Source organism: Ochlerotatus camptorhynchus, unplaced genomic scaffold, assembly GCF_037179485.1.
Source record: "Ochlerotatus camptorhynchus isolate MF236.1 unplaced genomic scaffold, CSIRO-AGI_Acam_v1.1 ptg000094l, whole genome shotgun sequence".
NCBI lineage: Eukaryota > Metazoa > Arthropoda > Insecta > Diptera > Culicidae > Ochlerotatus > Ochlerotatus camptorhynchus.
Genome location: NW_027040584.1, coordinates 5,444,967 through 5,459,598, shown reverse-complemented (window position 1 = coordinate 5,459,598; position 14,632 = coordinate 5,444,967). Strand labels below are relative to the sequence as shown.

Here is a 14,632-nt window from a genome sequence, read left to right as displayed (position 1 = left end):
CAAGGTGCAAGCCATTCCAAATTTTACATATTTTTAAATTTTTTTTTCCTGAAGTTACCAGGGGTCCAAGCTATTTTTAATTTGACATTTTTTATCAAATCCCCGGAACATATTTATCAGGCGGTTAACGGTTTTGTATCGCTGATCATGTATATCAGGGGCGCAGACTATTTCAAATTTTCACCTGAACTTGTCTACCAGGGGCGCAAGCCACTTGAAATTTAACATCTCTAATCAACTTCTACCACAACTTGTTTGCCAGGGGCGCTAGCTATTTAATTTTTTTTTTAAATTTTCCAGATTTTTTTTATTATTTTTCCATGAACATGCATATTAGGAGCGCTATCCTCTTGAAATAAAAGATTTTAATCATTTTAAACATGCTTACCAGGGGTGCAAGTCATTTCAAATATATCCTTTTTAAACATTTTCCAGAACGTGTTTATCAGGGGCGCAAAACGTTTCAATTTTATAATTTTGATAATATTAGGAGTAACAAGTGTGATACTATCACTGCTAGACTAGCTCTCTGGTTTTCTCGTGCAGTGGTTCATCCGAGAGGGGAAGCTTAGTAATCCCCATTGCCTGCCCATGGCACCATTCTATCGCTGCATTAGCCAGCAACGCCGGCCACAAACCTACCGTCTCCAACATTCCACTATAAAGCATGAAATTAAGCCCGCCCACCAGTAACAAAGTGCAAAAACCAGCCAAGGGTAGGGCACCCCATCGTCATTGTCCAGTTATTCGTTCCATCGAGTGCCCTCCATCAAATCAAATCAACTTGTGCAATAAGGTCACCAACAAGTTCAAAGCAACCGACTGCTGAATGCAATATAAGAATGGTCTTCCAAAAATAGCTAAAAAATCACCCACCCACTCATCTTAACCACAAAACATCTTAACAACAGAAATTCCAGAAACAGAAATTTATTCAAATTCAAACACGATCCACTGTCCCATTTGTTTGGTTGGACGCACCCAGGCACAATTTGAACATTGCTGAGGTTGGTCAGTACGCCACCGCAGCGCAGTGGTTGTGCTCTCTGTCCGAAGCTCGTCGGTACGGTACAAACATAATTTAATAATTTGCTGGAGCTGGAAGTCGTGGTTCTGATGAATTCACCGTTGATTACTGTGCTTGATTTGAAGAAAATTTCATCATCATTTTTGTGGTTGACTGAGAAGGCAGCGTTCTCCGGTTCGGGATGAATTTGTGGCGGTTCGGCTCACCAGAAATTATTGTCACGTTAATTGTAGAGAGATGATAGTAAGAACGGTGTACCGAAAGGCTATACGATAACCCCTCCCATGTAGTAGCTCCAATGCCCCACCAAAGAAGCGTTTTAAGAATACTACGCAACAGCCTCATTCGATCTTTGGGCTTGATACGTGTCATCAATTTCAATACAAGCTGCAGGTCAATCTCATCGGCTGCTTTTTCCCAGTATCTGGCCATTGAAATAGCATCCTTAGCCATTTTTTTTCCATTCTTCGTCAGTTTAGCTTTGATGATACCCCAATACCATACCTATCAAGTTAGTGTGCTGCATACAGACGTCAACAGTAACACACGGTGGGATTGAAAATGCTACATTTTTGATACGTTACATAATTAGTCCCAATAATCATTTTCCTCGTGGGAAAACATGTCACCGAACGATTTTTAAAAATAGGCCTTGGTAGTCATTAATAACTGACAAGCATTATCCATTAGACAAATTGTAGTATTCCAAGCACAAACCGAGCAACTCCTCTACAAATTGCCCACAATGTTCGAACGACTGCGCTCGAGCATTCAAATCCAATCAAACTCCTCCAATTCACTCAACGGGTCACCAATTGACGACAAGACTAGGCAGGACGGTGAGCAGCATTCCTCCATTCATCGCTGCAATCCCAAGAAGGTGGAATCGATTCATATTTACGTACGACAGCGTGTCGTGTAGAAGCTGCAATTGCAGCAGCCTCTTAAAACAAATTGTTTACATTTACATTTCGTATGAGATCACTGAAAAGGTACGCGTTCGTGTGCTGGTCGATGGCGTCGTCATTGGTGGTGGTGGTGTTGTTGCTTTGGGTAAACACTACGCTCTTGTCATGATCATGAGGCATCACACCTGCCGAACAGTACACAATCGCCAAACGACCACGAGCGGAGGAAATTATAGGTGGAATGTGCAACCCTTTTAACTGCCCATTTTGACGGTGGTGTAGCAGGAGGGCGCTTGAATTCGGAATTAAATGTTTATCAATATGAAGTTTGGAAGGAGGTGATTGGGAAGTTTGGACGCGGATTGGAGAATTTGTAATCAGAAATTTTACAAAGTTAGGGATTCTGAAATTTAGGTGGAGGAGAATTTGGGATTTGGAGATATTTTTATAAAGAGTATCGAATTGGGAGAGTTCGGAATTTTAAAAATTTGTGATATCTTAATTGGATGCTTTTTAAATTGAAGAGTTTTGAATTTTGAGGATGTGAGAAGCGATTTCTTTTCAACGTTAGCAGCGCTGAAATAATAAATTCATCTGCACCAGCCACCACTGGCCAGTCTATATTAAAAATGTCTATAGTTAGTAGCAAGCTCTGACAAACTGCATTTTGCATAAAACTGAATCGTAACAAATCATGTTCAAAGTTTAAATGCTTGAAACGACAGGATCATATCATCATATAGATGATAAATCTTAAATCTAAAAATTACACCAATTATCCAAAAGTTTATTCGGTTCAACCATTGTGTGGTCATCCTCATTGTTCTTCATCAGCAGTTCTTTCGGTAGATGCGTCGTCGATTTTGGAAAGCAACCGTTTCGTGATGAGTGTGTGAGTGATGACCATATTGACGATACTGCCATACAATGAAACCACTGGAAGTGGAACCTGTTCTGATGGAGGAGTCTTATTGGATAGCGGAAGGTAAAGTGCATCAGTAGCAGTTCGGTTTCTTCCCACCTCTTCGTCGAATGGACGCTCTTGTCGGCTGCAGCTCGCTGCTTGTGGGCAGCCTTTCGTTGTGTACTAGAGAACAATGTTCAACGCCATGAGCCGAATGCACTGCTGCTGTTGCTGCTGCTACTGATAACGAACGACCGGACACCACCACAATTGGCGATTGAACCATCCGGCGAGACCAGATGGAATTCGATTTTGAAATCTGTGTTAGGGAAAGCGCTTTTTGCTGGCAATCGGTGATTATTTTGATTACCATTGCAACAGTTGGACATATGCGTTATTTTCAATAGTAACCTATTGAAAATTGATAAAGTGTTCCTTGTAGCAGATTTGAAGAGAAATTTCCAATCGATTGACTTGATAAGAATTAAAAACCATCCGCTATTGACAGAGTTATAAGCCTGACCACTTTTTGTAACGCTGTCGATTTTGGTTTTTAGAAATTGCTACCAACCCCCTCGTTCAATGTCTGAAATGGCATTGAGTGAGTGAATTAATATAAGATAGAATTGAGCGGTTGCCTGATGATGGCGGTGGCCTGATGATGGCGATGGCCTGATGATGGCAGTGGCCTGGTGATGGCGGTGGCCTGATGATAGCGGTGGCCTGATGATGGCGGTGGCCTGATGATGATAGCCTGATGGCGGTGGCCTGATGATGGCGGTGGCCTGATGATGGCGGTGGCCTGATGATGGCAGTGGCCTGGTGATAGCGGTGGCCTGATGATAGCGGTGGCCTGATGATGGCGGTGACCTGATTATGGCGGTGGCCTGATGATGGCGTTGGCCTGATGATGGCGGTGGCCTGATGATGACGGTGACCTGATGATGACGGTGGCCTGATGATGACGGTGACCTGATGATTGCGGTGGCCTGATTATGGCGGTGGCCTGATGATGGCGGTGGCCTGATGATGGCGGTGGCCTGATGATGGCGGTGGCCTGATGATGGCGGTGGCCTGATGATGACGGTGACCCGATGATTGCGGTGGCCTGATGATGACGGTGACCTGATGATTGCGGTGGCCTGATGATGGCGGTGGCCTGATGATGGCGGTGGCCTGATGATGGCGGTGGCCTGATGATGGGAGTGGCCTGATGATGGCGGTGACCTGATGATTGCGGTGGCCTGATGATGGCGGTGGCCTGATAATGGCGGTGGCCTGATGATGGCGGTGGCCTGATGATGATGGCCTGATGGCGGTGGCCTGATGATGGCGGTGGCCTGAAGATAGCGGTGGCCTGATGATAGCGGTGGCCTGATGATGGCGGTGGCCTGATGATGGCGGTGGTCTGATGATTGTGGTGGCCTGATGATGGCGGTGGCCTGATGATGGCGGTGGCCTGATGATGGCGGTGGCCTGAAGATAGCGGTGGCCTGATGATGGCGGTGGCCTGATGATAGCGGTGGCCTGATGATGGCGGTGGCCTGATGATGGCGGTGGCCTGATGATGACGGTGACCTGATGATTGCGGTGGCCTGATGATGACGGTGACCTGATGATTGCGGTGGCCTGATTATGGCGGTGACCTGATGATTGCGGTGGCCTGATGATGGCGGTGGCCTGATGATGGCGGTGGCCTGATGATGGCGGTGGCCTGATGATGGAGGTGGCCTGATGATGGCGGTGACCTGATGATTGCGGTGGCCTGATGATGGCGGTGGCCTGATTAAGATGGCCTCATGGCGGTGGCCTAATTTCGGCTACACTCAACAGTGAGGACCACTTCTCCACCGAACATCTGCCCAGAGGCGTCACTATACACCGACTGTCGATCTCTCTATTCTCTTCACCATCCATTCATAGTCACATTCACTACTCAGCTCTCTCGTTCGCTACCACATTTCCGTTCCAATTATTGCAGCCGACTTCACTCGCCACCCACAATCGTTATCGGTGCTACTGTTCGCAATACAAATGGAAGTTTGCTGAACACATAGTTTCCACACAAAATTTTAATGCAAAATGTTGACATTTAGGATGGTAACAATTGAAAGTGAATAGTGAATTATTGATTAGTGAATTAGTGAAAGTGAAAATGAAAGTAAAAGTGATACAATAGTATCAACTGATACGGATAAAATTAAAAAAAATATAAAATAGTAAAACAGAGGAACAACAGAAAACAAAATGATTTAAAACCAGCTACAAACGAATAATCCGAACAAAACAGAGCTCAGCTGGCATGGGTCCAATAGGGGAAATCCATTCAGCTGAGATGTCCCGACGGCCGATAGAAATTCCAGCTATACCAAGTGGTAGATTTTGGCTTCTTTTGAGAAGGTTAAGTTAGGCAGAGCGACTTCTCTGCAGTTGTCCAATTGGATTCGTGAAGAGTGCCAACTTTTCTTTCCATGCCAATGGACTTTGGCCACTGGGGGGAGGTCGATGTCGGCGGTCGTGCGGAGGCCTCTGTTCCCCTCGTCGAGGAGGAAGATCCTATTGTTTCCGGAGGTCTTGGCGGTGGCTTTTGTGGCAATATTTGCCTAGAGCAGAACCGGAAAGGAAGGAGACCAGATATGATGCAGACGGATGCTAGGGTTCTAACCAGCTTTTCAGAGGCGATACAAGTAATTTCCGTCCCGTAAAGCAACCTACTGTCGATGATGGCTCGCGTCACCCGGAACCGAACATCGCGGTTGTAGGATCGGTGAGGCTGAGAGATCGTTTTAACGAGGTTGAGTCTACTGCGGCAGTCCTTTTTGACCTGTTGGAAATGCTGGTCGAATGAGAGCGTTCGGTCGATCAGTTTCCTTATTGGAATGGTTTAGTCGTGAATCGTAACTGGGGTGCTATTGACTCGGTGATGAGACGGACATACGTGACATCGGATGCTCTTCCTGGCGGACAGCTGGAAACCCATCGAGTCGGTCCATTTGACGACGGCAGAGACTGCCGGTTGCGCTTGCCGTAGGGTTCGGATCTGTGTGGGACCGTCAACGTCAGCGTAAACAAATATGTAAATGCGCCCAGGTAGCCGGTCAAATACCCCGTTCATTGCCACCAGCAACAACGTGACTGCGATAACGGAGCCTTGAGGGACACCGGTCTCCTCGCTGAAACTTTTCGACCGCATGTTCCCCACCAATACACGGAATGACCGTTCGGTCAAGAAGTTTCGTATGAGATACATAATATGCCCCTTCAAGCCTCAATTTGTATGTTTTTCCAGGACGGCTAACGTCCACGTCCGGTTGAAGGCCTTGGAGATGTCCAATGAGATGATTGCAACGTGGTGTTCCTGGTCGTAAGCTTGCTTGAGGACGTCCCCCAAAGTGGCAAAGTACCGAGTGGACGTACCGAAACCTTGTCGAAAGGCATGTTATCGGTGGTCGAGCAAGCTGTTGGTCTCAAGGAACATCTTGAGTTGACGGTTCACCATCCGTTCGAACATAAACCTTGGCCATGCAGGATGTGAGAACGATAGGCCGAAACTTAGATGTGCACCTGTCCTTTTCGTTTGCTTTCGGGATGGGCACGACGAGACTCTCCTTTCACAGTGTCGGGTAGGTATCCAAAACCCAGAGTTGGTTGAGCATCTCAAGCATGCTGTAAGGTACAAACCTTAACTTTTTCAATTTCAATTAGAGATGCAAATTACGTTCCCACAAAACCGACCAAGTCATGACCAGACAAAACTATCCCACGACAATAAATTTCAAAAGACATTAACGTTAAGACCCGATCGACCCAAATTCACAAAATGCATGTTTGCAATCCGAGACGTACCCAACAATCCATTCCCACTGTAAAACAACATTTTCCAGAACCAATTTCCTAACACCAAAGACAACCATCATCATTTCACACTTGAGATTTCGAAAGGTTAATTTATTGCCTCAGAACGAACAAGTGACTATGACCATCCTAACTGCATACCTATCATATTCCCACCACACATGAAAAAACCAGAACGGTTGACAAAGAACGAAAACGTAAACGCTGACATCCACTCGAAGCACGCGACCGACGACAAACATTCCCACGGAATAGAAAACTCACCCACGCGACAATACAATTCTCCCTTTCGCGCGCATGAGCTTAAGCCCTCCGAGCGCACGAAAGAAAGATGCAAAATAACAACCAATTAGGATCGAGACCGATTACTCTCTCCGATACATATCCCTCTCCATTCTTTAGAATGGTGAAGTACTAGATTATTTGAACAACACATTGTAAACATAAAAACCGTTTGGAATAAAGAAATTTAGACAGTATAGACACAGTCTAGACACAGTCTAGAGCCAGTCTAGAGAGAGTCTTGACAAAAGTCAAAACTGAGTGTATGATATCAATGGATGATGACAAACCCCTAAAAAGGAGAACTCAGTGAAAAAGAAGTGAAGTTTAATGTGGCCAAATGGTGCCACAAATAGTGAAGTTTGATGTGGCCAAATGGTGCCACAAATGGTGATAAGAAAATGTCCAAATAGAAAGATGTCCAAAATGCAACACTTGCCCTCAAGAGCAGCTTCCTGCGACCTAGTGCGTGCTGGAGTTCCTCCCAGGAGAAAGACTCGTTGATCTCGAAGTTGTTCGTGTCGGGCGGGATGCTGAACTCAGCGACTGATGTACGGGTAGGCTTTGCCAACCGCTGAAAGTGGCTATCGTTACCGGAGATGGCCGAAATACCCTCCGAGTTCTTCGGCGATGGCTGCCGGTTCGGAGACGGTAACTCCGCTAACTTGTACATATAATGGCGTCGAATGCCGTTTACCGCTGAGAGAATTAACCCTTCTCCAATGATCGGCCGAGGACTGTGAGGCGTTGATGCTTTCAAGGAAACTGCATTGAATATGCAGTGCACGGTACCGGGTTAGTAGCTCTTCCCTGTTTGAGTCATCTCTCGGGGTTCGCCTGAGTTTCCGTAGAGCTTTCCGGCGGGCTTTAACGGCTTTTTTGGTGTCTTCGCTCCACCAACGGAGGGCTTTTCGTCCTGGTAGGCTACTGATCTTTGGTATGGTAGCGGATGCAGCATCTGACGTAAACAAATATACGTGCTCTTCTAAAAAGAAGCGAAGTAAAAACTGTAAAACTGTAAAAGTCTAAAAATTAACCTAGATGACTTTAAAAAAATGCTTCCAAAGTAGCGCTAAAACAGTTTATTATCTGAGTATAGGTTGTTTAGTTGTTAAAAAAGCTCTTTTGATGTTTATGTTATTTGTTGGTTGTGTAGAAGCCATCAAATGAGTAATATATTTACTTTATTAGCTTTGTTTTGCAGCTACAAATTAAAAGATGGTTAATATTTGCATATAAGCGAAGACTACATATCAAGAAGACTGGCAACTGTTCCCTTCTCCCATAAATATGTCAAACGTCATTGATAACAGCGCCTCTGTCAATCAAAGGTGGAACTTTGAAGCACAAGTGTTAGTGAGACTGCTCATAAACAGTGACTGTGTGTGTGACCTAATGTCACCGAAATGAATAATAACACGGTACTCGTTGTTCTTTTTGTTTTGCTCTACAAACTTTTATAGCAATTTGTATTCTAATCCCAGCAAGCCGGTGGTTTTAGAAACTAAAACCGAAAAACTTGTCATGGTGGATCAAGTGAAAATAGCTTTTACTTGTGAATGAGGAACCGAAATATTGTTTATTTTGTCTGTTGGAAGCAATAAATTATAAGGAATTGGCAGCTTCCACCACCATTGAGTGAACTACCGTCATTCGGAAGCTGCTGAAAATTCAAGGATTCAAAATGAAGAACGATCCGGTACAAACATCACGATCCAACGGAATTCGTAACAGGATCTAATTTTGGAGAAAACGAAAATGAAAGGTTGAAGAACTACAATCCCAAACGGTACGTATTGATAAAGAATATGTTTCCATTTTAGATGTTGTCAAAACATGAAACCACAGGATATTGATCATCTGCATGCTTTAACAATTCTTGAAATCGACCGACCCCTTCTAGAGAATGATAACTACAGTGTCGGATTGGCTAGTGACATTCAAAAGATCAGCGAGTACTGTGCCAAGTTGCCGAGTGTCACAACTTCCTTCCTCGTGCAAAGATGGCTTATAAAGCTGAAGCTTGTTGGGCATTCTCCTCAAGGTGAAGGTGTTTTCGTGGGTAGGTAGAACGACCGTTAGCACCGATTATTTTTGGAAATCGCTAAGAGTGACCTCTATATTTGAGAAATCTCATTCGTGTGTTCCGTTTGAGTTTCCTAAATCCTTCTCCAAACCGCTATTTGGACTCATTTTACACAAACCCGCCCTGAGATTGGGTTTCTTGACCGGCACATTAGACTCGGTGGATGGTCCTCTAAGGAGATGGAGCTTAAGCCGTCTGCTCATATAGCCGGAGAACAAGTTAGCACGCCACAAGCTATAACATCAGAAGTGAGTGAGACATTCAGTCGTCAATGACGAAATCTAAAAAAAATCCTGAGCCGAATCGGGAAACCGTACCCACCTGCTACGCCACTGGCCAATCAGCCACGCATCTTCGGCACCGGATAGCTACCGACCGATGTCGTACCGTGTTGCCGACCAGCAGCATGGCCCGTTTCCACCGCCAACCGGCAGGACGCGTGCGCAGGAAATCCCGCCAAAAACGGTCCTCCACAGCTTCGCCGAGGAACCTGTGTGGATGAAACTGCCAGCATAACACACCGCCCATCAGCTGTGACTGTGAGATTGCTGATAATAGCTCGTCGCGACGGAGCAGTTCAGTGTGAACCGAGATCACCACCGCACATCAGCCTCAGCTCAGCAGCCGTTGGTAAACATACAAAGTGGTCGGAAGGAAACGCTGAGGACAGTTCATTTCGAACCTTCAGCCGGGTTGGTAGTGTGCCCCTCCAGTAGTGCGAGAACTTTGGAAGCGCCGTGTGTGTGTGTGCGTGGTGGTTCTTTATGGGAAGCGGTCAGGCGGTCGCGGAACGGATTCGAATGATATAATTCATTTTTATTGCCGCGGGGTGGCGAAAGATGAAGTGACCTGTTTGAAGCTGCATGCTGTTTCCGGGGGTCATAGTGCAATTCGATTCGAATGAACGTGTGGTGTGATTAGTTGCCAAGTAACAATTTTCTTGTAGACCATGATGTGGACTCGAAGAATGCTTTAAAGTCGTGATAAACTTTGCAATTTTACTTGGGTTCTTTGGTGACGTCGTCTGGCACATGTGTAAGAAATCAAATTCCAGCGGGAGAAGACCCCGCACTCGGCATCAATAAAGGTGTGAACGGTGCTGCGGAGACGGCCATCAGTTCGATCAGAGATGCGGTACGGAATTACTTTGATAAACAAACAAGGGAGTACGACGACGGTGCTGGATGTGGTGTTTGTGCGTGGGGAGTGGGCGCTTGTGTTCAACTTTAGACCGTAATTTGGTGATTCTTGGTTTATGAGGAATTCTAGTATCAACAATAGCGAAAGCGAAATAAAAAAACAAATAAACACAATAACAACAAGTGAAGCAAAATACGGAAGAAGGCAATACAGTCGGTGTGGTTCCAATTGGCTGAAGCTCGTTGACGATTGTTGATGGAATGGAAATGTCGATTGGTGATTGAGATGTTGGTGGAATATGACACCTGTATAGTGAAGTGATCTACTGAAGAAGGAGAGAAAGAGAGAAATAGTGTGCGCTGTTTTATTTTCGTCAATAAAACTGGAATAACCGTCGGAGATTCGCTCGGCTGAACAAAAGTCATAAACTGCTACGTATTCCTAATGGATGGAAAGCTATGAACCCGCTTGAATAGTGGTCTCCAGTTAAGATAGGTATGTTTAAGTAGCAATAAAATATGGATTCATTTGCACCAACTTGGCTGTTTACTATAGAAATTAGCGTCTGAGGTATGGATATCGGAACGAATCAACTGTCGTCTAATGCTAAGGCAGATTTCCGTCATTTTTGTCATGGTCAAATAAATATTAAAATAAATTAAGAAGCAACATTGATCCCATTGGAAAACTTTACAATGCTCTTGATTGGAAAACTCGCGAAGCAGTATGTTTCTTTTTTCAGTAGCCAGTATTTTGACTATGGTTCACTGGCAAACATTACACTTTCCAATTATTGTAATCCCCACTCAATTAAACGTTGAACAATATTCGCTATTTTTCTTCCCTGGTAAAACAGACTGTAGTCGCACACTTTCATTATTACAGGTCAGTACAACAGCGCGAAACAAAAACTATACAACGAGTGTAATTACTACCAATCTTCCTTTTGTTGGTTTTCGTTCATTCTGGAGGACGCAATCTATGTTGAGGTGCGGTTCAATTATTTTTTGGAAGAAGAAAATCCTTGGGGCATTGGGCAGTTTTGTTGATTGTAAAACACAGTGGAATATGTTTAAACCTTTCAGCAGTCGGGTCAAAAAAAAAAAAGTTACATGACCAGTCACGTCGTTCAATGAGTACAAGTTTGTTTGTTTGTTTGTTCATTGTCCAGTAGCGTAAGATACATATCTTTTAAAATTACTATCTCCGGTTTAGCAATGGATACAAATATCAAAAATATTACTAATTAAATTACTCATTACTACCTAGCCTATTCAATTTATAAAACTCTCTAATTCATTTGGGACCAAAAATTGATGCAGCCACTCTCGAAAATTGCTTCCGACGAAGAGCACTTTACTGCGGGTGGTAACGAGTTGTAGTTTACCACACCTCGAACGAACAGTGAACTGGCGTAACCTGCGGTGTTGTTAGCTGGCATTACTAGGTTCTGCAAGTGACGACCTCGAGCTAGGATGAGTATGCCATGAAGTATAGCTGGGGACTGTGTTGATAGCAGTTTTCTCAGGAAATTGCAGGAGCGATATGCCTAGAACTTTTGTAGCGAACATCCAATGAGGTTCTGTTGCAGGTGACTCACATGGTCGTAGCGGCTCAATCCATAGACATATCTCACACAGCAGTTTAGCGCCACACGTAATCGGTCGAAGCAGCTTGCACTAGGACGGATATGTAGAACATCGCCGAACGAGAAATGTGGTAGGATCAAGGATTTGAATAGTTTCAATCTGGTCTCAGTCGGCACGGTGGAGGCACAGCAGTATAGCGAGCGAAGACAAGCATAGATCTTTCCACACTGTTGCGTTATCAGGCCATCCCACTGCAGATCACTTTGGAAGATGAACCCTAGGTTGCTCGCACTTTCCGACCATCCGATGCTCTGACCGTCCATCACAATTCCCGGTACGGGTGGAACAAAGCCGCTGGCTCTGCGACGCCGACTTGTGATGAACATCGCCTTACTCTTTGCTGGATTCACGTGAAGGTCGTTTCGCCGCGACCAATCTGCAACTCGTTCGAGATCTGCATTCACCATCCTGACCAACTCACGAGCACAAGGACCGAGCCGGCTGACGTAAAGTTCCACATCATCGGCAAAAATCTGAATAGAACAGAACTGCAGCACCGTCGGTAGCTCGTTAATATGGCAGCAGAAAAGTAGAGGACCAAGGACTGAGCCTTGAGGTACGCCGGACGGCACCACAGAATACCGTCTGTCTTCTTCCAAGAAGGTATGACTCCATCAAGTTTACAGCATCAAAGGAAAAGTTGAACTGTACTTCCAGCTGTGCTAATAGTTCGCTATGAGGGATAGTATCGAAAACTTTGGGGTGTCCAGAAGTAGCAGTATACCAGCACCTTTTTTTTTTATCAACGATGGCTCCTAAATCGTCGTGCACTCAAAGAGCCGTAGTTTTGATACTCCGGCCTCCACGGAAACCAGCCTGACAGTCAGTCAGCAGGTTGTTACCTTCGATGTAAAAGGAAATTTGCTGTTTGAGAAGCTTCTCAAAAACCTTCGACAACGCGCAAAGTATGCTGATTGGGCGCAGATTGGTGCTGTTTGTAAAGTTGGCTGCGAATGTTTGATTCACTTCGTCCGGATCAAACTCACATGGAGGTGACGATTTATCCTTGCCGACTCCAAGGCTCTTTACCCGTTTCCAAAGGGTTTTCGACGGAGTTCTGCTGTCCAAGAAACGGTCTATATACTGCTGTTTGGCTTGAACAATTTTCATGTTAGCACGGTTCCTCCAGCACCTTATACCGCTGTCGCTTTACGTCCTTCGATTGCGTTGTAGCTAGCAACCAGTCCTTGTACGCCAAGGCTCGTTCGAGCAGGGACTGACGTACACTATCAGAGAACCACAGGTTATGCCGCCGGCGATTGGTACTGGCTCCAAGAAGGATGCACGAATCATGCACAGTTTTGATGTGCTCATTGAAGAATTCCATAGAGTCATTCGGGTTTGCGATCTCGTAAAAGTGGTTCCATGGAATAGACAGTAAAGCATTTTCCAGAGCATGCGGATCGAAATTCACATAGTCACGATAAGTGCATCGACTGGAGGGCCGTCAGATGTCGAGATCTACCGACGCAAAGATAAGATCATGATGGGACAACCTAGGAAAACTGACCTGACCGAACCGCATAACTTTTTCGTTGCTATTTGCTAGGAAGAGATCAAGTTGTGAACATCCACCTCCATGGAAAAATGACGGTTCTTCACTTACGGATGACAACGAATGGCTGTAGCTAGGGCGGAGCATGTCAGTATTAAAGTCTCGCACAAGAAAGATGAGCAGTCGTTATCGGGATAGTTGTAGATGGTCATCAGCAGAATCTTGCTGCCGTCCACTCGAAACTCTAACGCCAAACATTCAGTTTTTTCCGTCGATTCTGCTGTAAGTACCGTGCCGAAAACCTTGGAGCAGGCACGATGTTCTTTGTAGTAAACAGCGATTCCTCCGCCGCGCTTACACGCCCTGTCGTTCCTTACAACAGAGTAGCCGGAGATGTCGATGCTGCGATCACTGTTCTTCGAAGTTAACCATGTGTCGGTGAAACGCGCTACCTCGACCTTGGAGTTCGACAAGACGTTCAGAACTTCATCGAGCTTACTGGAATTACGAGCGCAAAGACTGCCACGGCATTTCCGTGGCAGATATTAAGCTTTCCAGCGAAAAGGACAGCATTCAGCACTGCTCCTGGAATGTTCCTAGAGGTGTGGATATGTGTATAGTGGGGGAAGCAATTTCTAGAGGGCTGCATTTTTACGTAGGAAAATAAAACAAATATCTCTGTCACACAATCGTCAACACAAAAATACATAAATTGAAACACTACTACAGCTTGAGCTTGAGCTTGAGCTTGATTGACCGCCCACGGTTGCTACTCTGTTATTGTCAGATCAGCTGTAATTACACAGAGAACCAATAGATAATGCTTGGGACTAGCAATCATCCTCAATGTGTAAAAACTGGTGATCTTAAATTAGGCAATACCAGCGCCGGCCGCGCCCGAACACAGGTCAAGAAAGGAAGGGGAAGGATTGTGTTGACATGACACTCGCTTTGATGGAAGCCGAGAACACCTCTGCACTTCCACGAGGAATCACTGGGATGTTGGATAAGAGGGTTGGGTTTGCAGCAGGGTTCGTTTTGGTAAACGATAAGCTGAATTGATGTCCTAACGATCATATAACGCGAAGGAGCTTGGGACTAAACCCACGGTCTTCTGCTCAGTAAGCAAAAACGTTTGCCACTAGGCAGACGAGCACCTTTTTAATCACCGTGTTGCTGTTATTACCATGTAGTCATATTAACAAATAAAACGATTGACGAATCTTGAATGTGGATGGGCCTGAGATTAGACTCATGATGTTCTGCTCAGTAAGCAAAAACGGTTG

General features: G+C 45.1%; 1 protein-coding gene across 1 annotated transcript in view; it reads left to right on the top strand.

Moving 5' to 3' along the window:
• Positions 1 to 9,796: 9,796 nt before the first annotated feature.
• The window catches only part of LOC135698751 (alpha-1D adrenergic receptor-like), a 204,412-nt gene continuing 199,576 nt past the window's right edge, over positions 9,797 to 14,632 (top strand). Inside the window, exon 1 of the mRNA XM_065218878.1 lies at positions 9,797 to 10,697. The gene's annotated coding sequence lies outside the window, so the exon portion shown is untranslated. The remainder of the gene's footprint in view (positions 10,698 to 14,632) is intronic.